The sequence below is a fragment of the Pararge aegeria genome, chromosome 7 (genome assembly GCF_905163445.1).
Source record: "Pararge aegeria chromosome 7, ilParAegt1.1, whole genome shotgun sequence".
NCBI classification, from domain to species: Eukaryota; Metazoa; Arthropoda; class Insecta; order Lepidoptera; family Nymphalidae; genus Pararge; species Pararge aegeria.
The window spans coordinates 18,532,464-18,555,290 of record NC_053186.1 but is presented as its reverse complement, the minus strand read 5'-3'; positions in this window follow the sequence as shown (position 1 = coordinate 18,555,290).

Below are 22,827 nucleotides of genomic sequence, written 5' to 3'. Positions count from 1 at the left end.
CAAAGTAAAAGGGTGTGTGAGGTACACCAATCCGCAAATGGCCTACGTGGTGGACACTGGACTGTAACGCCCTGAACCGCTCCCGCGCGGAGACCCGTGCCCTGTAGTGGGCCGCTGATGGGGAGCAATTTTTGGGAGTATAGCTAACATTATACTCAGAAAATTGCTTCGTTTTATATTCCTGATGTATCTATATATTGTTGAACTAGAAAGGAGCTCAATCGATACTATGTACCAACTCAGAGCTCAAGTATGGCTGAGCAAATACCAACCGATGTAACGGAACGTTTTCGAATAACGGCACTGTTTGCGCATCACTATTTTGTTTTTGATTTAATGGTAAATGTTTTTAAAATAAGGTATTTTGCCCTAATCTAACTTTAAGGGATATAAACGTTGTAGAACAGAAAGATGTTTACCAAAAAACGATTTCAAACAAACAACAATTTTTTATTGTGTTCCAGATAATTTACTGTGCTAATAAATTGAATAACGGTCCAAAATATTTACGCGGAGATAAATTCCTCTCATCAAGCTCATAGTTCTCTCTCATACGAGACAGAGATAGAGCTTGGAACCTTTAGCTACTTAACTGCTCTTATAAGTTTTGAAAGGCTGTTAAGATTACTAACACATGTATACGTAATATATATTACTATCATTATGTATACGTATATAATAACCTCGAATGACAGTTTAATGTAGTTTCTAAGACAGTTATTCGCGCAGTCAAACATACTAACCACTAGACCAGGGCTCTCCAAACTTATTTTAACTGGAACGCCGAACTGGAACTTGAGAATTTGCGATATTTATGCAACGCCTTGGCCTTCGTGCCATACACTTACCTACTAGTTCAAGCCTAATAACAATTTAACAGAAAAACTCCTAACTTTCTTAGACAAGGGTGCGTTTTGAACCGTGCTATTGTATTTATCTCCATCACCTCATAATAATGGAAATATAATACATGTACTAGCGCTTTAAAAGTGCCAATAATCAAGAAATTTTGAATTTGAATAGCATTAAATTTTTTTGTTTGAAAATGAACAAAACATACAAACAAAGATCGCCTCACGACGCCACGCACAGTTAGAGAAGCCCCAATAAACAACCAATAAAAACCAATAAAAATAGTAAACAACGCTTATCCCCGTTTTTACGACGGACAAGGAATTGCTTAAGTAAATTGCTTAAGTAACGCCATCAAATCAAAGAAGATACCTAGGCAAACATTTACCTTTCAACAATAGATTTTCTCTAGGCACCTAACCTAACTTGTCTAGGTTCTTGCCTTGAGTTCTTGTGTTTGTGTTATCATATTTTTAATTCTTCGTATGGATTTAGAGTTATTAAAGAAAACTAATTTATAGTATTTTCATTTGTTAGGTGTCAGTTGACGAGTCCCCTAAAGTTTAAGAATTTCGCCGAATTGGTGTCGTAACTTTAGACGGCGCTTAACGTTGTTAGACTTCACCTAAGATTTTGTGTAAGGTTATTTTTGTCTAGGAATTACCTGTCACTAGGCATCCGATTGAGGAACCTACGGTTCCTATAACCTATATATTAATTGCAACCTGACAAGTTATATTGGGGCAATATAACTTGTCAGGTTGCAATTAATCCGATTTCAAAGCGTTCGGCCGAAAATGTTTGCAGTTTCGAAAATTTAATTACTTATAACTTAAACGTCTCCCTGGGGAGGGATGATTCGTTATTATCTCGCCCTCAAAATTCATGACTTCCTGAAATAGGGGTTGGACTTCGTAATTATGAGGTAAATTTGGTAAGTAGGAAATGGGCGGTGAATTATTAATGTTGTAATTTCGAAGCTGAGAACTTGGGGATGTAAAATCTAAACATAATATTTGGTTTATGTTATAGCAATACAAAAATATTAGTTTAGTTTGTCTATTTAACATTGATATACTTCTTTTTATTGCATTTTGAAGTTGAGACTTTAGGGCCGTAGGACCGGGGCTCGAGTTCTCCCTAAAGAACTATCAAAAAGACTGAAGAGACTACTGGTGATCCAAGAGCTGCAGTGATCTTATACAATGAATTAGTTTGGCCATTTAAAGGGGCAATGTTGTCAGCATTTTAGATACCTTGCTTTGCTGCGGATGTTTCGAAGACGATTAAGATTTTATTTACTTTTATTTTAGAACATTTATTTATTTAAAATTAATATTCAAAAATGTTTTATCCATGTAGACCGAATGAAGCGGTGATAGCGCATTGGAGCTCGACTTCACTTTCGGGGGGCCGAGTTCGAATCCCACCTATAACTTTTCTAAGTTATGTGCATTTAAAGTTATTAAAATATCACTTGCTTTCAACGGTGAAAGCAAGTGATATTTTAATACGTGAGGAAACCAGCATGCCTGAGAGTTCTACATAATGTTCTCATTGTTGTGTGTCCACCAATCCGCACTGGCGGATTACGTTTTTATTGTGATGATGATGATGTAGACCTGAAATAAGCGTTTATGAAGAGTTCGTATATATTATGTTACCATTATTGTTGTATTATCACCTGGTGATAACTAAATTTGTTACTATAAACTAAAACCAAACGCGCCCTGGAGATCTCGCAGTTAATATTTTAAGTTTATCATCATCATATCAACCAATTACCAGCCCACTACTGGGCACGGGTCTCCACTAACAATGAGAAGGGGTTAAGGCCGTAGTCCACCACGCTGCCCCAGTGCGGATTGGTGGAGTCTACACACCTCTTCCTTCACCGTTGAAGCAAGTGATATTTTAATAACTTAACGCACGTAACTGATAAAAGTTAGAAGTGCGTTTTGGGATTCAAACTCGACCCTCCGAAAGTGAAGTCGAGCTCCCACCCACTAGGCTATCACCGCTTCAAGGAGGAATGCTTGCCTTCAATTTTACCTCAGTGAAAAGGCGCTGTATTATGGCTTCGTTATCAATATTTTACCACGGTAACACATTTCCTCTAAGAATTTTTCCGAAATTTATAACTTGGCAACAAGGTACTTTGGCAGGCAGCCATTACAGCTTTTTCGAAAACGGGGACATAAAGCGGTTGACATTTTTCAGCCACGCACGAGTACGTCATGGTTACGCCACTTATCCTGTTGGGTAAGAGCCAAGTATGAATTTTTAAAGCGGTGTTGTAGTAAGAAGGTTCCGGGTTCAATTTCCAGTTATTAAAATGGTTTAATGGTTATTACTTAAGGCAAATATACACAATTACATAAGTAAGTTTTTCAGCATTTCATTTTATGACAGTTGGTTAGTCTAAAACCCAGGTAACAGTTTTCGACAGGTAAGCCCTAGAATGAAATCTCACTGCGGGCTGACCTGTTAAGGAGTATTTTTCAGAATTCAGAAATAATAAATTCCCAATTGCCCCTGGCGGGAATCGAACCCGGAACCTTGTACTTAAATTCACAGTGCTAACTTTTGTGCCTGGGTCGTCATCGTCCAGCTGGCGCACAACCGACGTCTGCACTCTTGAAAAGGACCTCGGGGTGATAGATACAAGGATTCTGTCGCCGGTCGGAGTTAAGCCCTCGAGTTGAAAGGCGCAACCCGTGTTCCTGGTGTGCCTTCGATGGTGTTTAGTGGTAACTGGTGTTTTTGCCTCGTCTGCCTGCCTCGGTAGGAACCGCTGGCTGGGTTGCGGTTGTGTGCGAAAGCGTTCCCATGAACTCCAGGCGATGAGTTGGTACACCGTGGGGTTTTAGTCGTAAAGAGTCCGGCATAACCTCTGCACCTCCCCGTGGTGTAGATGAGAATTTCCCCACGAGAAAATAAAAAAGGGAGGTCGTCAAACTTAATTAAATTAAGACAATGGTAAGCGTACTTTAAACTATCCAAATATTTACTTATCGATATAACGGGATAAGTCATCCGCCCGTCTCCAGGTTGCCTGTAAAATCGGTTTCGCTAAGATCGGTTCAGTTAAATAAAGTCTGGGTCTGGTAAATAAAATAAATACAAAGTCTATGGAATCTTACCTTTAAAGCTATTACATAAAGCACGCAAGGACTGTAGCGCACGCCATTAGTCGAGAGCGTTGTGCAAAGTGTAAATCTGTCTTGAGGATTGATCGTACCTAAGGCGCGGTGGCTGCGAGTGAGGAATTAAACGCTCTTACCGTGCACTGCTTCTATTTTTTTTTTATTTAACAACATTCAAGTTTCTTCGTTTGCGAAAGCGCTTGACTACAATATTACTTTTTAGTAGTATTAGAGCATTTTTCGACGAGCTCATCCGGGGAAATACTACTGGCATGCTTATTTCTGCCGCAAATCAGCAGGAATAACAAACGATCATGAATCTACGAAACCTCCATACAGTGGAAAAACAACAAAAAGGGTCAGTTGTTTTCTGAGAATATATTTAGAAGTTTATCCTGTTTTCTTCCTCGCAAGTGTGATGAAAATACTCGTATGAATCGCGTATGGTACATTACTATACCTCTAGGCTTTCTTAACGCGTTCGCTTTAAGCTCACGCGCCTAATACCGCGTCGACTGAAAAATTCAAAATAACCGTACTTGATGCATAAACTACATGTATGTAGGTACTACATTGTATGCAAAAGTGACGTGTTGAAACAGCTAGGCTTGTTTATTTCTCATACTTTCACAGTATTATGTCCTATGGGATCTTGCTGTGGGGAAAAGCTGCAGATATTGAAAGTATATTTATACTACAGCAAAGAGCCGTACGATCAATATATAAACTTGGATCACGCGAATCACTTCGTGAAAAATTTAAACAAATAGGTATTCTTACAGTAGCTTAGCAATAGATTTATAATAATAATATAGTCTTTGTGAGGCAAAATATTACTCTTTATAAATCAAAAGCTGAAATTAACAATCGACTTACCAGAAACGGTCATAAATTAGTGATATCTGCATATCGTCTGCGAAAGGTGCAGAACTCCTTTGTGGGGTTGAGTATACGCTTTTACAACATGATTCCTAAGGAAATTCTTGACCTACCAATGCATACATTTAAAAAATGTGTAAAAACGCATCTAGTACAGTGAGGTTACTATACATTTGATGAATTCCTCAATGACAAGGTAGAATGGAAGCAGCCAGCCTCGCTCTCATCTCCCGCAAGATAGCAAAATGATTGTAAATGTTGATGTTGGAAAAGAGCAACTACTGAGTTTCTTGCCGGCTCTTCTCGGTAGAATCTGCTTTCCGAACCGGTGGTAGAGTCACACAAACATGCATACTTGACGTTTCAAAAGTGCTTATAAAGTAGGCCTACTTGAAATAAATGAATTTGAATTTGAATTTGAATTTGTTTTACAACCAAAACCAAGATTTCGAGTTTAAAGCCCGTCGTGAGATACGGCCGGTTTGAAGTGCGTGATTTCTGGTGTATTAGGCGTGATAGTCATCTTTAATTTTGTAAAACTGCCCTATGATATTTGCAAGTAACCTTAAAACATGGTTTATAGCAGAAATTAAAGGTTCTAAATAAATAAATATTCTACGACAGCACACACATCGCCATCTAGCCCCAACGTAAGCGTAGCTTGTGTTATGGGTACTCAGATGACTGATGTATATTATAATGTATAATATACATTTATACTTATAATATACAGATAAACCTAGACACTGAAAAATAATCATGTTCATCACATAAAAAAATCCAGTTGTGGGAATCGGCGATCGGCCGTCCTGCCGTCGTGCCTATGACTTCCGGTGAGTGGTGGACAATAACGTTTTTATGTGCAATGCAAAACGACGGCCGATTGGCGCAGTGGGCAGCGACCCTGCTTTCTGAGTCCAAGGTCGTGGGTTCGATTCCCATTACTGGAAAATGTTTGTAGGATGAAATTGAATGTTTTTCAGTGTCTGGGTGTTTATCTGTGTATTATTTCATAAAATCTGTATATTAGTACCCTTAACACAAGCTACGCTTACTTTGGTTCTAGATGGCGATGTGTGCATTGTCATAGTTTATTTATTTATTTATTTATTGGTCGAGCACATCCCTATAGCACACACTTTATACAGACAAAATTTATTTTTGAAATATTAATTTCACTACAAGTGAGCCCGTGAATCCAATGTTGATGTTTGGTCGATCAGGTAAACTTACTACCAACAAGGCAAGGTACATCAGAGTTTTAAATTCAAAAAAGTTCAAAATTCAAAATTCATTTGTTTCAAGTAGTAGGAGTAGTAGTTAATAAGAACTTTTGAAACGTCTAGTCAGTCTGTTTGTAGTGACTCTTTGTTTACAAATCGGTTATCAATAAATAATCCAAAACTTTATGATACTCCACGTGGCATATTTTCACACATTATTTAATACGTGACAAATAATTTGGATACCTTCTCATTGCCAGTGATAACTCGAATACCGTTTCCGGGATATTCCGTTTGCCTGAAAATGCAAATGGCTATTTTGTTTACGCTTAAACGTTTCCCGGGAAATGGGTCACCTCGATGGCTACGGTGAATCGAAATTTGTTGAGCAAAACTTCGAAGTATAAAAAGTTATGTCAATAGTTCATTCCTTCAAAATAACTTGTGCCTTTAGCTCTCCTCACACCTAGAACACATAACATCCCGGTGGGCTGAAAAGGTAGATCCAAAAAGGAGCTGTGAACCAACTACTCCAAAATGGAAGGCGTTTGGGAAGATGCGTTTTGGCTTGGGTTGCATTCAATTATTTTAACCTTTACGTAACATTAAAAATTATTCAAAAATCTAAACCTACATGAGTCTAAAGACTTCAAGGACCGTAAAGTTAAGTTATGATCCTCGAAATCCTAAATAACTACACTTAAATGCGGCTCTTGTCATTGTCATTTAAACACTACAGATTTGTTTACAGTAATGTTTTTTGTATTATTAAGGGATATTGCTAAACTAAAATGTGGCTTATTACAGATGATTCAACCGTAGTGACGGTTTAGGTTAGCAATTGTTTATAAACATTTGAAGTTTTCCAATAAAAGTGATGGTAACTACAAAAATTGAAGGAGCAAGTACAGTCCAAAATGTAGGGATTCTTTTAATTGTAGTAATACTAAAACTATTTTCAAAGCTATCACGTTCGAAAGAACATTCAAGAAAATTAAAAATACAATGAAGTTTGGTTAAAAAAAAGTGTGTATCCTTGTAACCCTTACGCCAGATTAAAGTAAAACTTTTATTATTAGATATTTATTGATGAAAGAGTATCAGGTTTTTATATTTACGCCTCTAGGCCTGCTCGGCACTAGTAGCAGCCGCACCCACCATTGACGAGGTGGCCTGCATGTAACAATTGGTTCTAATACAGCTGGTACGTGAGCGGTACGTGAGATTTTCAAAAAACTTTTTTTTTTTTAAACTTTTGAATTTTTGTTCTCTTTGCTATTCACAATTGATCCATTTGAAAATATTGGAAATAAATAATGCTAGCTGGCGTATAACTGGGGTAGAACAGAATATAAAAGAAAAGAAAAAAATAGAACATAACAGAATAGCATAGAAAAGAACAGAACAGAATAGAATAGAAAATAAAAAAACAGAATGGAATAGAATAGAAGAGAACCGAATATAAAAGAAAAGAAAAATAGAACATAACAGAATAGCATAGAATAGAAAAGAACAGAACAGAATAGAAAATAAAAAACAGAAAAGAATAGAATAGAAGAGAACAGAACAAAACAGGAAAAAAAAAGAAAAGAACAGAATAGAATAGAATAAAACAGAATAGAATAGAACAAAACAGAATAGACTAGAATAGAATAGAGTAGAATAGAATAAAATAGAATATTATGATTATAAACTAAATGTTTTTACAAAACTATAATCTAATAATCAAAAAAGAACTAATAAGAAGAAGACAATATACGTGTCAAATTAGGAGGTAAAGTACGAAATACTTTAATGTCATCTCTTACCACCAGTTGAGATTGCAGTCAAGGGTTAACTTGTAGCGGAATAAAACTGTGTGAAATAGTGAGCGGAGCGAAACGTGCGTAGAGGGTACATTGCCGAGGATCTGTTTGGTGTGGAGTATACGGATTGAAGAAATTATAAATTACACCATACCGATTCCCCTGCTGTTCGCGGAGTAGGTATAGCAAATTAAGCTTAATTTTCATAATATATTACGGATTTCCGCAAAGTAACGCCTGCTTCTATCCGAATGTTAAATAGAAAATGGTTGACGTTGGAAAACAGAAACTGCTGAGTTTCTTACCTATTTCTTTTTTGACAGACTTTACGTACGTAAGCACCTTTTTTAAAGGCCATGTTTATTCTTTCTGTTGCCCAAACCTATGTGATACCAATAACAGTATAAGAAGTGTAAATTAAATTGAGCTTGTAATATAATCTACCTAAAATTGCCAAAAACATGTGCTACGTGATACGGGATTCCCTTTGATGTAATCCGATCTGCCAGCGATGTCGGTGTACAGGATTAGTGTAAAGCATGTCGGATAGTACTATCCCCCAACGTTCTAACGTACTGACAGTGAAGCTCGACTCGTGTTCGCGTAAACAAAATTCTGTATGTCTCTTTGTCGTTGTGTCGCTTATCTTCGTAACATCTGACCCGAATTTGACGGAAACATAGATATCGGATATACACGAAACTTCGGTCTTCTTGGTATAGTGGTTAGCAATTAGCACATCGAATTACTAATAACAAGGGTTCAACTTCCGACTGAGTCAGAGTTAAATTTTGGGATTTCTGATAAAGAATTCTCAGTAGGTACTAACATGGAATTAGGGAATACTAGGTGTCGATCTTCATGCTTCGGAGACTATGATAAACCGACGCTTTTATAACCAGTAACTTGTGATGATAATCTTTAAAAGCCCGCCAACCTGCATTTTACGATTGTGGTGGGTCTAAGCTCTTAAAGTACATATGCTGTGAGAGACCTGTGCCCAGCAGTGAAACATTAAAAGGTTAAAACAAAAGATGTCAAGGTATTATACTGACATACTAAATAAATAACATACAACGACAATACACACATCGCCATCTTGCCTGAAATTAAACCTGGCATGTGTCATCGGTACTAAGATGATTGGTGAATATTTTTATGAATAACTAGCGTACCCAGCCCGCTTCGCCGGGCTAGATTTTGCTTTATTTTATTTAAACAATAAACTTACATCATTAAATTTTTAATTTAAGTCTCATAATACATTAAATCATTTATTTCTCTCCGTATTCATTCTCTTCTATTCTCTTCTCGAGCGGGTGAAGATCATTATCTACACCCATGTACACCCAATAACAAGTATTGTTGTTAAATAAAATTAACTGTAAAAAATGTGTAAAAGAGTGGCTACTGACAAAATCATATGCTGAAACTGAAATTCTTCTGGAAGTCTTAGGATCGAATTAATATGTAAAACTCTAACTCACATATACACACACACACACACACACGCACATACCAACACACACAAATATAAATACATACATACATACAAATACACACATACACCTGCAAAACAAATTTATATATGTATATATAACTTAATATAATAACTATCTTGTATAAGCAAACATATACGCGAGCACAATTACCTACGCGACGCAAACTCACATACGCACAATCATACACTCAATCATCGAGACAACAATTTAAGGAGAGCACTGTCGCCTGTAATACAGGTTTTTACCTAAATCAGGGACTGTATAAATATTATAATAACTACTTTACATTTTAAAAACTGTATGTACCTACATTCTTGTGAATAAATTATTATATTAAATATTTTTGTATACACTTGTATTTGACAGTTAAAAAATAGGAGTGCTCCGATCGTCACCAAGCTTTACAGGATTACTCGCCAGGTCAATACAGAGATTCCCTGAAAGTTTCATTGAAATCGGTCCAGCCGTTTCGGAGCCTATACGGAGCATACCCACACACTTTCTCTTTTATATATATAGAAGATAGATAGATATACATAACAGTAATAAATTTCATTATTAATAATTACATTCATATCTTAATTATTACGCTGAGATGTGCTTTTAAGCTTATAATATACTTGTGCCATGAGGTCTCGCTCTTCTGTAACAAAATTTATACATACATTTAGCCAATTTTTCATACCAACTTATTTTGTAATTATTATTTCCCCAGAAAAATATATTAATTAAAAAAAAATCTAACTCTATATTATTGAGAAATTGATTACTATAACATAAATATATTTGTATATATTTTTATATATACATTTTTTTTTTATAATATTACAAAACCAAAATAACGAGTCAGTTTTCAAGTGACAGGTATTGACACCATATAACGTGGGGATATAAGAAGAGTGTTGGAGCAGATATCCCACCGGATGATAAGTTGATATACTCTTACATCACCTGTTAAAACAGAGCAACCATTCGCAGGGCATGCAAGGAACATGTCCTACAAAATGACCCTTGTGTCCATCAACCCGAGACGTAGGTTTTAAGCTTCATGTCCGTGTAAAACAGTAATGCTTCTTGACGGCAAAATAAGCATGTTTATACTACTTTTTCAGACGGGCTCTGTCAAGTTCCGTCACTCATCATTTCAACCGATCGAAGTTCAGTGCTGGACAATGGTCTTTAGTAGGGCGCTCCAAACTCCACGTTTCTGGGCCGCTTGTTTCCAGCTGCTCCTCACGTTACGTTTTATGTCGTCTGTCAACCTGTTTAGGGGTTGACCACCACTGCGTTGCCATTACAACACCTTGCGAACCCAACGTCGATCGGTGCGCTGAGCTATGTGCCCCGCCCATTGCCACTTCAGCTACGTGACTCGTTGAGCTATATCGTTTACTCTAGTTCTTCTATAGATATCCTTATTTCTGATTTGATCTCGTAGAGATACTCCTAATATAGCTCTTTCCATCACTCGCTGAGGGACACTGAGTCTTCTTATGAGATCCATTTCAAGCTCTAAGGTCATGCCTTTTTATTTCTATCAATATTGTTCCCTCAAGCGTTTTCTAACCACAATACGATTGTGTTTCTAAATAATGCCAACATAACTACTGGATCTACGTTTTGTTTGCGTCAACGTGGATTTTCATACAACCTCGTTTTTACCTCTAGCTAAAAAGAAAAGAACGTGAAAAAACTACTCGCCAAGGTTTTATTTTAAAATAAATCTTCATTGCCTCATAGTCCGAGAGACGGATACATAATTTATTACACAAAGAGTGCCTTGCAAAATTATATTTCAAAAGAAAAGCTCACAACGAAAACAAACTCCTGCAGCACTCCATTGCTGACGCATAATCTTACAATATCTACAATCCACTTTAAATAAATATGCTACGACAATACACACGTCGCCATCCAGCCCAATAGGAAGCAATATTTTCCAGTTGTGTACTTACTTCTACTTGTACCCCGAAAGCAGGGTTACTGCCCTGTAGTGGGGCCAATCGGCCATCGGCTTTGAAAAATTCATCGGTCCAGTACCTGTTCTCATATTGCGAACTACCGCGTCACATCACCCTCCTGTTGCTCAACTTCTAAGTAGCGTAATGTTAAAAGACGCATTGCCCTGCTTGTGAATAGGGCTATGTAACAAATATAGATTTTCGAGTGGTATCTTTTAAAAGGAATCTTTTTTTTCTAGATATATATATATATATATATATATATATATCTAGAAAAAAAAGATAGATGATGATGATAAAGATATATATATATACATTTTGAAATGTAATGACTGAAGTGCGGGCGTTTTAAGCTTGTAATAATTATACACCCGACTCTTAGACTATGTAACAAATCTCCATAGAACAGCCCATTCATTTGACACGGTGTTTTATAGGTTACCTAGTCTTAGTTTGCAGCTTTATATATTAGATAAGTGAATCTTTGTTAGGTAAACTAAAAAGTATTATTTAATAAAAAAAAGATTCCATTTGTTTAAAGAAACGTACAACTTTCGTTGATGATCTCTTGTCTATATATGACATTTTGGAGGCTTCGGTCGTGGCTAGTTACCACCCTACCGACAAGAAGTGCCGCTAATTGATTTAGGTTTCCGGTATTCTATGATAATGATGATTATTAATTTACGACGTCCCACTGGCGCAGTGGGCAGCGACCCTGCTTTCTGGTTCCAAGGCCGTGGGTTCGATTCCCACAACTGGAAAATGTTTGTGTGATGAACATGAACGTTTTTCAGTGCCTGGGTGTTAATCTATATATTATAAGTATTAATGTATATTATTAATCCGTCATCTTAGTACCCATAACACAAGCTACGCTTAGTTTGGGGCTCGTTAGCGAAGTGTGTATAATCTTAGTATATTTATATTTATATACATTTATTTAGGATAAAGCGAAAACAAAACAGACAATAACAATTCATATTAAATATAGAGTACATATTCCAACGGTGTTGGCGCCAGATGTCGTTGGTGAAGATTTGTAGCGGCGAGAGTGGACTCACGAGTTATTTGCATAACATTTTCAGCAATATTACGGTTTACCGGTTTTTGCTCTTTTATTGCAAACATGCGATTGCCCCATGCAAAATTTCATTTCCTTTTATTTTTTTATATGGAAAATAATGAAGACGTACAGGTTTCTAAACATAATTCATATAGAAGTAAGAATAAACTTACAGTGCAATACACGAGGTTACATAAAATTCATAATTCGTTTTAAGGATTGCATAAAAGCTTGGGTGTGAATTATTGCTCTAACCACGTTCCTCTTCTAATAATTTTAAATATCAGTGTGAGATGGTCATAACAAAAAAAAACACCCGGCTAAGTTTGTTGATGTTGTTTGCTTCTTCTAAGACAAGGACGCGTTTTGTACCCCCGTAGCATTAGTATTAAGTTTACGAATATGGTTATCGCCATCATCTCACTACCGTGTAATTCTCATGTAATTTACGCATCAAAAGTGCCACCTAGAACGTACTTGAATAAAGATATTTTCTCTTGGACTCAGAAAGCAGAGTCGCTGCCGACTGCGCTAATCGAACTGAAGAAAGAAGGGTAATAATTTCAAGTGTATAAACGTATCCTGTACCCATGGAGCCATGTGGTGACGGCAGGTCAGAATCCATTATCACCTACCCTCCTCTTGCTTCAGTGCGATTACTACTATCCATTGCAATCCAACACATCTGCCCAGCGTGGTGATTTTGGGATATCCCATTTTGAGTTTGACAGTTCAAAAATAGGAGTGCTCCGATCGTCACCAAACTTTATAGGATTACTCGCCAGTTCAATCCGGAGATTCCCTGAAAGTTTCATTTAAATCGGTCCAGCAGTTTCGGAGCCTATACGGAACATACCCACACTTTCTCTTTAAAATTTACATTTGATTTTTTGGATTCCTCTTAGACCGGAATAGGATAATAAGTATTAAAATATAACATTAATAAAAAGAATGTACAAATAGTATTTAAATAAATAAATTTATACTGATTCCGGAAATCTGCGTGCTTCAAAGGCTGTTTTTTAAGTTGTATATTATAATATCATGGACGTTTATTACCAAAAAGCATGTTTTAATTAGACACAGCTTACAGCCTTAACATGTTTATAGAATTTGATAAAAAAAGTAAAAGGTAACACCAGTTCTTCTCATTGAGAATTCTCCATACATAATCATACAAACTTCGGTAAGATTTATAAAGAAATAAAGGCACTTTCATTCTCATTTCAAGGGCCATCTAAACCTCATATGAAATGCATAGACAGGTCCCCCTAAAATTCTCCTGCCTGCCTTATCTAATGCAAACAACGCGATGAAAGGAATTCTATTTAAAACGATCTTCAGGTAAGCTTTGATGAATGTTTCATTTATGCATGAGGGCCAGTAAAATAAGAATACTGAAGTGTTTTACTGCAGCCCTATGCCAAAAGATGTTATAATGTATAGCCGTGGGCCCGACCTTGTTGCATTAGCGATAACTTTACTGCAATTTATGCTCGCCTGGTACCTCTTGCTACGGCGAGCACCAATTATTATTTATTTTCAATTTTTAATAATCGTTTGCCAGTGGTTTCTACAAAAGGAAGCTTGTATCAGAAGGACTTTCAAGGTGATCAAAAGATAAGAGAGCTTTTAACAAAGAGTTGAAGGTATTCTGGATTCAGCTTATACTAATTATCGCACAACTTACCCGAAAACGGGCTGTGTAAAATCACTTTTAGATTCAATTTCATGATAATATAATATTGATCTTTGTCTTGCAAAGAGTTAACTTTATTGTAAAGACTATGCAGCATTTTTACCTTTTTTAGCTTAGGAGAAAATGAAAAAAATTACGGATTTAATGACTCACAAGTATACTTTACTAGACAATGACGTTAGTAAACGTGGCTGAAGCCACGGAGAACCCCTAGTAAGAGTAGAAGACTCTCAGACGTCCTGATGTGAGACATGCTAAGAGGGTTTAGTCCAGCAAAGGACTGAAATGGCTGACGATGATTATAAATAATATAAAATAAAGAAACGCATCCACACGATCGCAAACATTTTAGATTGTTCCCTCTAAAACTCACACAAACCAACGTGGTGCGACCTTGCAAATACAAATACAAATGAAGGGTTAAACCGAGGGTGTAAAAGCCCGGTTAAACGTGTTAAAAACATTATGCAAATTATACAGAGCACTGTGTATTTTCAACGCCGCAAATCTTCGTGACATCTGGTTACAGCGGAGGTGAAAATATGAACACACCGCGTGTTTTAATATGAAACGTGTTTTTATAAAAACTACGGAAGTTACGCTCTAGTCGAGCGAATGCTTTGATAAATATATTTTATCCTCGGAAAAACTTATGCAGTGTCGGATGGGTCAGGAGTAGCCGGAATCATAAGCACATGGCTTATGATTCCGACTACTCCAGACCCCGACTTCTATTTTTCACTCCATTCGAAATATAGGACTTTGAAAATAGATTTTAACATGTAGTTCGAAACCAGATCGCTTACTATAGCCACCAAAGGAGAGTCACTCACCGGATAATGGAGAAAGATATGCTAAGAGCATTCCTCCGAGATCAACTCAGAAATTAGGAGATCCGGAGAAGAACCAAAGTAACCGACATAGCTTAACGAATTGCAAAGTTGTAGTGACAAAGAACTGGGCATATTGCTCGGTGAATTGATGGATGCTTGGCTCCCACCGTGCTAAAATTGCGACCCAAGAGTGGTAAGTGCAGCGTTGGTAAACCTCGACTATCAATAAAGTCACAGGGAGCTGCTGGATACAAGCGGAACAAGACCGTAGGTGCCAATTTAGTTGAGGATCGACCATATTTGATGGAATGTTTGCTTCTTGAATCCTTTTATTTTGCGTTAATTCCGATTCGATTCACGCAATAATACATTTTGACGCTTTCAAAGACACGTTATGAGGATAGGTTATCTTCTAATGCATTTTGTATTTTGTTTGGTGTGACTATTTACTGAAAGCTCCCGCCCGAAGCGACGTCGGGGTGAGCGAGTCAGTTAGTCTTAAATAAGATCCGGTAGCACGTTAAACTTAAGAATGCAGATTACATTAAACCGGTCCGAAGGCTTTGTTCTCGGTTGGCTGCTTTGTCCGCGACGTCACGAAATGCTGCCATTTAATTTCGTTATAAACTTAGCTTCGAAGCTTTCGAAGCTTTTCTTCCGGCCTTTGGGTTCCACGTCATCTTTCTGCACAAACTAGCTATTGGAGCTTTACGTGGTACAAAGTATCGTTTGTCCATAACTGCAACCTATTTATTTATTAGCTATTTCAAGGGAATCAAACAGTACTATTATACATAAAAGTAATCCGTATTTTTATATCACATAAACCAATGAAGTTTCCACAACTTAGTTATACATATATTTTATTAAGTGCGAAATTTCGGATTTATATAGTACCTCATACGAACATAAGTAAAAGATAAATACTCACTTTCACATTTATAATAAAAAAGAAAGAAAAAACGTTTGTTTGGGTATACACAACAATTATAGGTACGTTGTGATCCCAAAATGGTCTTCACTCAGCATGTTTGCTATGTCTGTTTGGGCCCAGCGCAGATCCTCCGTGAAACTAGACGTGACGTTTGGACGGTAGACACTGACACAGAAAGTATTAATAATGGTAAAAACTAAACAATGGTAAAGTTCACATAGGTAACAAACGCTGTAAATTTTATCGCAGCTTCTCCGGAATATAAATCATCCATGTTCATCGCCGGGATGGAATGCTATCTTCGAAGCTTGTAACAGGCTAAACTGAAGGCCTCTCATTATCGAGCTGGGCAGACGGATTGGTGATCGCAGTAGATGGTAGATGCCCAGAAGACGCTGCTGCCCATACTCCGTTATATTCCTTTAGTCACCTGGTACGACATCCGCGGGAAAAGGAGGGGTGGTGACAAATGTATTCTGATCTGCCTTAACCATATGGCGGAATGCTATACGTGTGCCAAATTAAGTTGAGATTAGTTCGGATAGCATTGGAGTTGAAATTTCAAATCTACCGGATGTTTGGTGCATCGTGTGCCAAATCGAATCTGATGATTGGAGGGGTCTTTGGCTATCTCTTCAGCCCTCGTAAAAAAATCTTGCTCAAACGGTTTTTTTTATACTGATTTTAAATTGTTTTTTTAAAAATTGTAAAAATTCTACATTTAAATTTTAATAAAAAATAAAGTTGTTAAGTATTAATTAATTTTCTTTTTAATCTTTAATTTGTAACGTTTTACGCTTCTTTTGAAACTAGAATTACACGCCAGCAACATCTAGTTTTTGTTTTACAGCCCCGCAAAGTTTTTTTTACGTAAAAAAATAAGCTTGAACGTCAACTTTCGGTTTTAATAAAAAAAAAACTAAAAGTGATCATGTTCTTCCAATTTTTTTAAAACATCTCTGGACTGTCCCCTTTCTAATGGTGTGCAATATGCCATGAAAAGTAATTAGTAACATCACTAATTTTCAAATTTTCTAAACTTAGTCACAATTTTCTAATATTCAACAGATGAAAGAAAAACAAGTTTTTGCGTAAATAAAACTCACAAGCAGGTAAAATTTTTAAATTTCGTAGGTTTTACTTGAAATAAAAATAATACATTGCATTTGAAACATTTATTTCATAATTTTTACAAATTCTGCTCAAATTGTTCACCCCTGTTTCGAATGCAGGCCCGACATCTTTGACGTATTGTTACAGTTGTAGTCCGAAGCCGTATTTCGTTCTTAATTGTACCGAAGGCCGCTTCTATGCGTTGTATTAGTACCTCCCTCGTTGGGACTTCTGTGGCGTATACTAGCTCTTTGGCACGTCCCCAGACATAAAAATCTAACGGAGTTAAGTCTGGGGAACGTGGAGGCCATGCAATAGGCCCATCGCGCCCAATCCACGAATTGGGGAACACATTATCGAGGTATTCCCTCACAGTTAAACGCCAATGCGCGGGACAGCCGTCATTTTGAAATACTATGGGCACATCTTCATTAAACACGGGCACCTCGGCCAATAATTCCGGCAGATCATTTTGCAGGAACTCTAAATAATTATCGCCATTTAAGTTATCAGGCAGGTAGTGCGGTCCAATTACCTGATTCCCAATCACTCCTGCCCAAACGTTCACACTAAACCGTCTTTGAAAAGATTGCTGTCTTTTGGCATGTGGGTTTTGCCGTTTCGGTGCCCAATGGTGTAAATTGTGCAAGTTAAGAATCCCTTCTCTGGTAAATTTGGATTCGTCAGTCCACAGTATTCTTTTTAAAAAATCAGGATTATCCACATCTGTGTGTAACAAAAACCGACAAAAGTGCATTCGTCTGTCAAAGTCGCCACCCTCAAGACCTGCAACAACCAAAAATCTTTTTAATTCCCCTTGAGCAGTAATTAATTGCACTAGAAGATTATGGATACCTGCTAAACAAAGGCAACGTCAAACAAAGGTTTTAAATTACGTACCTTGAACCGGAGTCTCGTGGAATGGATATTTTTCGTTTTGTCGAAGGACTTTCCACACTTTCCATATTGAAATATCAAGTTGTGCCGCCACATATCTAATGCTTCTTGTGTCGTCTTCCTCAAAAAGTGCCAGTATTCTCTCGTCCACTTCAACATTATGTCGCACAACATGTCCCCTTGGTTCATGAAAATTGACACTCCCAGTCTCGCGTAAACGTCGGTATGTGTCTTGGAAGACTCTGCGGCCAGGTAATCGTCGACCAGGAAAGCGTTCCTGGTAAAGTCGTTGCGCTGCACGAGCGACACCACGGGCTGCACCATAAACCATTATGATGTCCGCATATTCCTCGTTAGAGTATGTCGTCATTGCAACAACAAAAAAGTCAACAAAGTTTAACAATAACACCAAAAGTAAATAAAACGTAACAAAAAACAACAAAACTTAACGAAAACTAAATAAAAGAATCGTGGAGTACAGTAAGCTAGCACACACGTTAGGCAGCAGAGGCAGTGATGTCTCGACTAAAAAATAAGATGGCCGCCGTGTCGACGCGACGCGGGGCCCGTTCGCGATTGGTTCAAACAGGTTTGCACTATGCAAGAAAGGAATAGAAGATAGATTTCGCTTCACTAGAGTGAAAAAACTATTTTTGCCTGTTTAAACGAACAACGGGCGTATAACTTTATGAAAGAGACAGAAAATGTCATCTGCCTTGTGAATTGTGAGTGTTATTTACGAAAACCCTTGTTTTTCTTTCACCTGTTGAATATTAGAAAATTGCGACCAAGTTTAGAAAATTTGAAAATTAGTGATGTTACTAATTACTTTTCATGGCATATTGCACACCATTAGAAAGGGGACAGTCCAGAGATGTTTTAAAAAAATTGGAAGAACATGATCACTTTTAGTTTTTTTTTTATTAAAACCGAAAGTTGACGTTCAAGCTTATTTTTTTACGTAAAAAAAACTTTGCGGGGCTGTAAAACAAAAACTAGATGTTGCTGGCGTGTAATTCTAGTTTCAAAAGAAGCGTAAAACGTTACAAATTAAAGATTAAAAAGAAAATTAATTAATACTTAACAACTTTATTTTTTATTAAAATTTAAATGTAGAATTTTTACAATTTTTAAAAAAACAATTTAAAATCAGTATAAAAAAAACCGTTTGAGCAAGATTTTTTTACGAGGGCTGAAGAGATAGCCAAAGACCCCTCCAATCATCAGATTCGATTTGGCACACGATGCACCAAACATCCTGTATATTGGCCTTAGGGAATGCAATGCTATAATATGATGTTAAAATTCAGCCCGATCCGTCCAGTAAGTTGATCTTTTCATTGATAGGCGGGTCAGTCCGTCGCTTTTACCTTCTTATCCCTACTAACTAACTAAAATATTATAAATGTCAATATAAGTTTGTTTGTTACGCTTTCACGCAAAACCTACTTAACCGATCCTCATGAAACTTTGTACACATATTTTTAAAAGTGTTAGAAGTAATATAGGATACTTTTTAATACCGACATTAAGCTCTTCGGGAAAGGAGATGAGTGTTTGACGATTTTAAACCATAACTCCGACAAATTATAACGTATAGAGGTTATAATATATGTTTAATTTTGCCCAAACTGTGATTGGAGATAGAGGACAGAACTCCTCAGCGGACAGCAGCAAACCCATCATTTAAGGCTTAGCAAACGCTTACTGAATACTTTAAATTTTTTTAGAACTACAATTAAATTGAATGCCACATCAAAAAACAAAATCAAACGCAGACTAAGTCGCGGGCAACAACTAGTCATAAATATGGGGATAACCACTTGTACGAAAACAGGCCATCTTCATATAAAATTACTGAATACAGATTTTCCGCGCAGCATTAATGCCTGCTAATATACTTTAGTGTCAAGTATATACACATTTGAATGGAGAGTGCACTGGATGGATGCTTCACTGCGAGCTGGAGTGCTTTCATATATTATATCACAAACAATGCTTCATAGAGACACTTTAACCGCCCTAATTATTAAGTTGGTTGGACGAGTTTTTTATTGTAGTGTACAAGGAGGTTTAACTATGTTGGTTACGGTTTTGATATTCGGCGAAGTCTTGTTTGAGAATTCGTTGCCGGACTACTACAGGGCTGGGTTGTATAATTGACGTATAAAGTAGATAACCCACCTAATCCTTCCTTCCTTAATATTATAAATGTGAACGTAAGTTTGTTTGTTTCGCTTTCACGCAAAAACTACTTAACCGATCCTCATTTTTATCCTTACATTAAGCTCGGTTCCTTTGGGAGAGGGGATGAAAGCGTTTGACGATTTTACACCATAACTCCAAAAAATTATAACCGATTTAAATAATTATTTTTGTACTATAGAGATTATGATATGTGTTTAATTTATCCCAAACTTTGTGTAGATCTGAATGTGGTTGGAGATAGAGGACAGAACTCGTCATTTAAGGCTTAGCGATACTGAATACTTTAATTTTTTTTAGAACTACAACTAAATTGAATGCTACCGAGCTGCAATGTATCGCGAGTTTTTGCTGCTTGAGCCGAATTCGCCAAGATGCAGAAAGTAGTGTTGCTAGACTCGGCTAGCATAGCCCACCGATTTCTTAGCCTGTCGCCCTGACCTCCGGCCGTCTGGTCTCCCCTTCCGCCCGGTGCAAATATCTATTTATTTAATGTATATTAAAGTGTAATATCTCTATGTATCTAAGTAAGTATATTAATGTTGTTTTGGCTTACTATATATATTTATTTTGTACACGAGCGTGAGAGTATATCTCGATAATAATAATAAATATTTTATTTGGGAAAAAACAACGCATATGAATCGACTTATAGAGTACACGCTACACAAAAACATATCAAAGAGAACATAAACAATAAAAAAAAAGAAAAGATTAAGAACTTTTATCGTTTTTCATTATAAGATATTCTATATGATTTCTTTTTAAAAATTCTTTGAATTCTCCTGTGAATTCTCGAAGAATAATCAATACAAAATGAAGTTATAGTTAGTGATGCACTGAGAACAAGTAGAAATTTTGTAATAATTTTATATCGTCGTCATTTTGTTTATTTAAACTCTATTTGTACACCACTACACTGTTAGGAAAATAAACTACGAATAGAGAGAAACATAATTACAAGAGTAGAATACAAAAGGCGGCCTTATCGCTTAGAAGCGATCTCTCCCAGGCAACCTCAGGATTAGGACAACAAGAGCAAGAACAAATAAGTGGTGTAAAATTATTATAAACCTACATTCAAATGGAGGCTTTGGCCGTGGCTTGTTACCACCCTACCGACAAACACGTACCTAGTTACCACACTACCGACACAAACGCAGAAACTGATTAGGGATATGACTACCATACTCCCTAACAGGTTAGCCCGCTACCATCTTAGACTACATCATAAATTATGAAAATTAAGCTTAATTTGCTATACTCCGCGAAAAGCAAGAGAATCTGTATGGTGTAATTTATAATTTCTTGACTTTACAATGAATGATTATTACGACTATATTATTGAAATATTCATTGTAAACTCAACATCTCCTGAGGATGCTCCGGTTTCGGAGCGAAACGTGTGTAGAGGGTACATTGCCAAAGATTTTATTTTTTTATTTATTTATACTCTTTATTTGTACACAACTCAGAAAAACGAGACAAAAAAAAGAACAAACACATGAAGAATGAAGCAGGATACAAAAGGCGGCCTTATCGCTAAGTAGCGATCTCTGCCAGGCAACCTTAGGATTAGGAAAACTAAAAAGTACACTATTTAATACATACATACGAATATCTACATACAAATACATAAACCAGACTATACAAATACAAAAATACTATTGATAAATATAAAAAATAAATATACTAATACATATCTTAATATACCATAAATACTTAAATATGAGTTTGAGTAGATAAATAAATAATAATAGTCAAAGATCTGTTGGTTTGGAGTATAAAGATTGCAAATTGAGCTTAGTTTTCATAACATAAACAAAAATACATTCATTTAAGTGTCAAAGCAAAACTAATCTTAATTGTTTATCGTGTAATTTATCTTCGTTAGGCTGTTATTCCCAAAATATGACCAGAACACGATTAAAAACAAATTTCCCAACATAATGTACCTCTTTGGCGTGGTACAGCGAAATTAGTTAAAACTAGTGTTCATAAATAAAACATTAATTCAACTAAAATTCCTAACTACCGGACGCCCCGAGCGCTAAGGCTTATACTGACAGTTCCGGAAAGTTCAGTTTACGGTGACTTAATTGAAAATGGCGATTTTACATTATAATTTAGTTTTTTATGAATTTTTCTCTTGAATCTTTTTTAACAATCTTCCTTTTTTATGCTAGATAGACTTGCGCTTGACAAGTATCATGCCTGATGTAAAGGAATGAAGCAGTCTTAGTTGGGGCGCGCTCGCCTAGAAAATGCCTATTCACTCTTGCCTTGAAGCGTTCAAGTTGTATGAATCAGAAACCACCGAATCCAAACTTTAGCTGTCCATATCAGAAACGTAGATATATATATTTATATATTTATAACAAATTACCAAATGAAATCTTTGAGTTGTCTCTCAATAAGTTCAAAGTTTATATAAAACGTAAGCTTACAGAAAAATCCTATTATAACATTAAGGCTTTAAAAAAGCTTTGGTGTGAATTGCTCTAGCTTCATAGCTTAATTTAAATTTACTGGAAGATGGTGATAACAAAAAAATAAATTTACCCGGCTAAGTTTGTTGTGGGCTCTTCTTAGACCAGGGCGCGTGTGGAACCCTCGTAGCTTTAGATTTAAGTTGGCGAACGAAGTTATCACCATCCCGTTACAATTATGTAAACAATTATGTATGAACGCTTCATAAGTGCCTGTGATAGG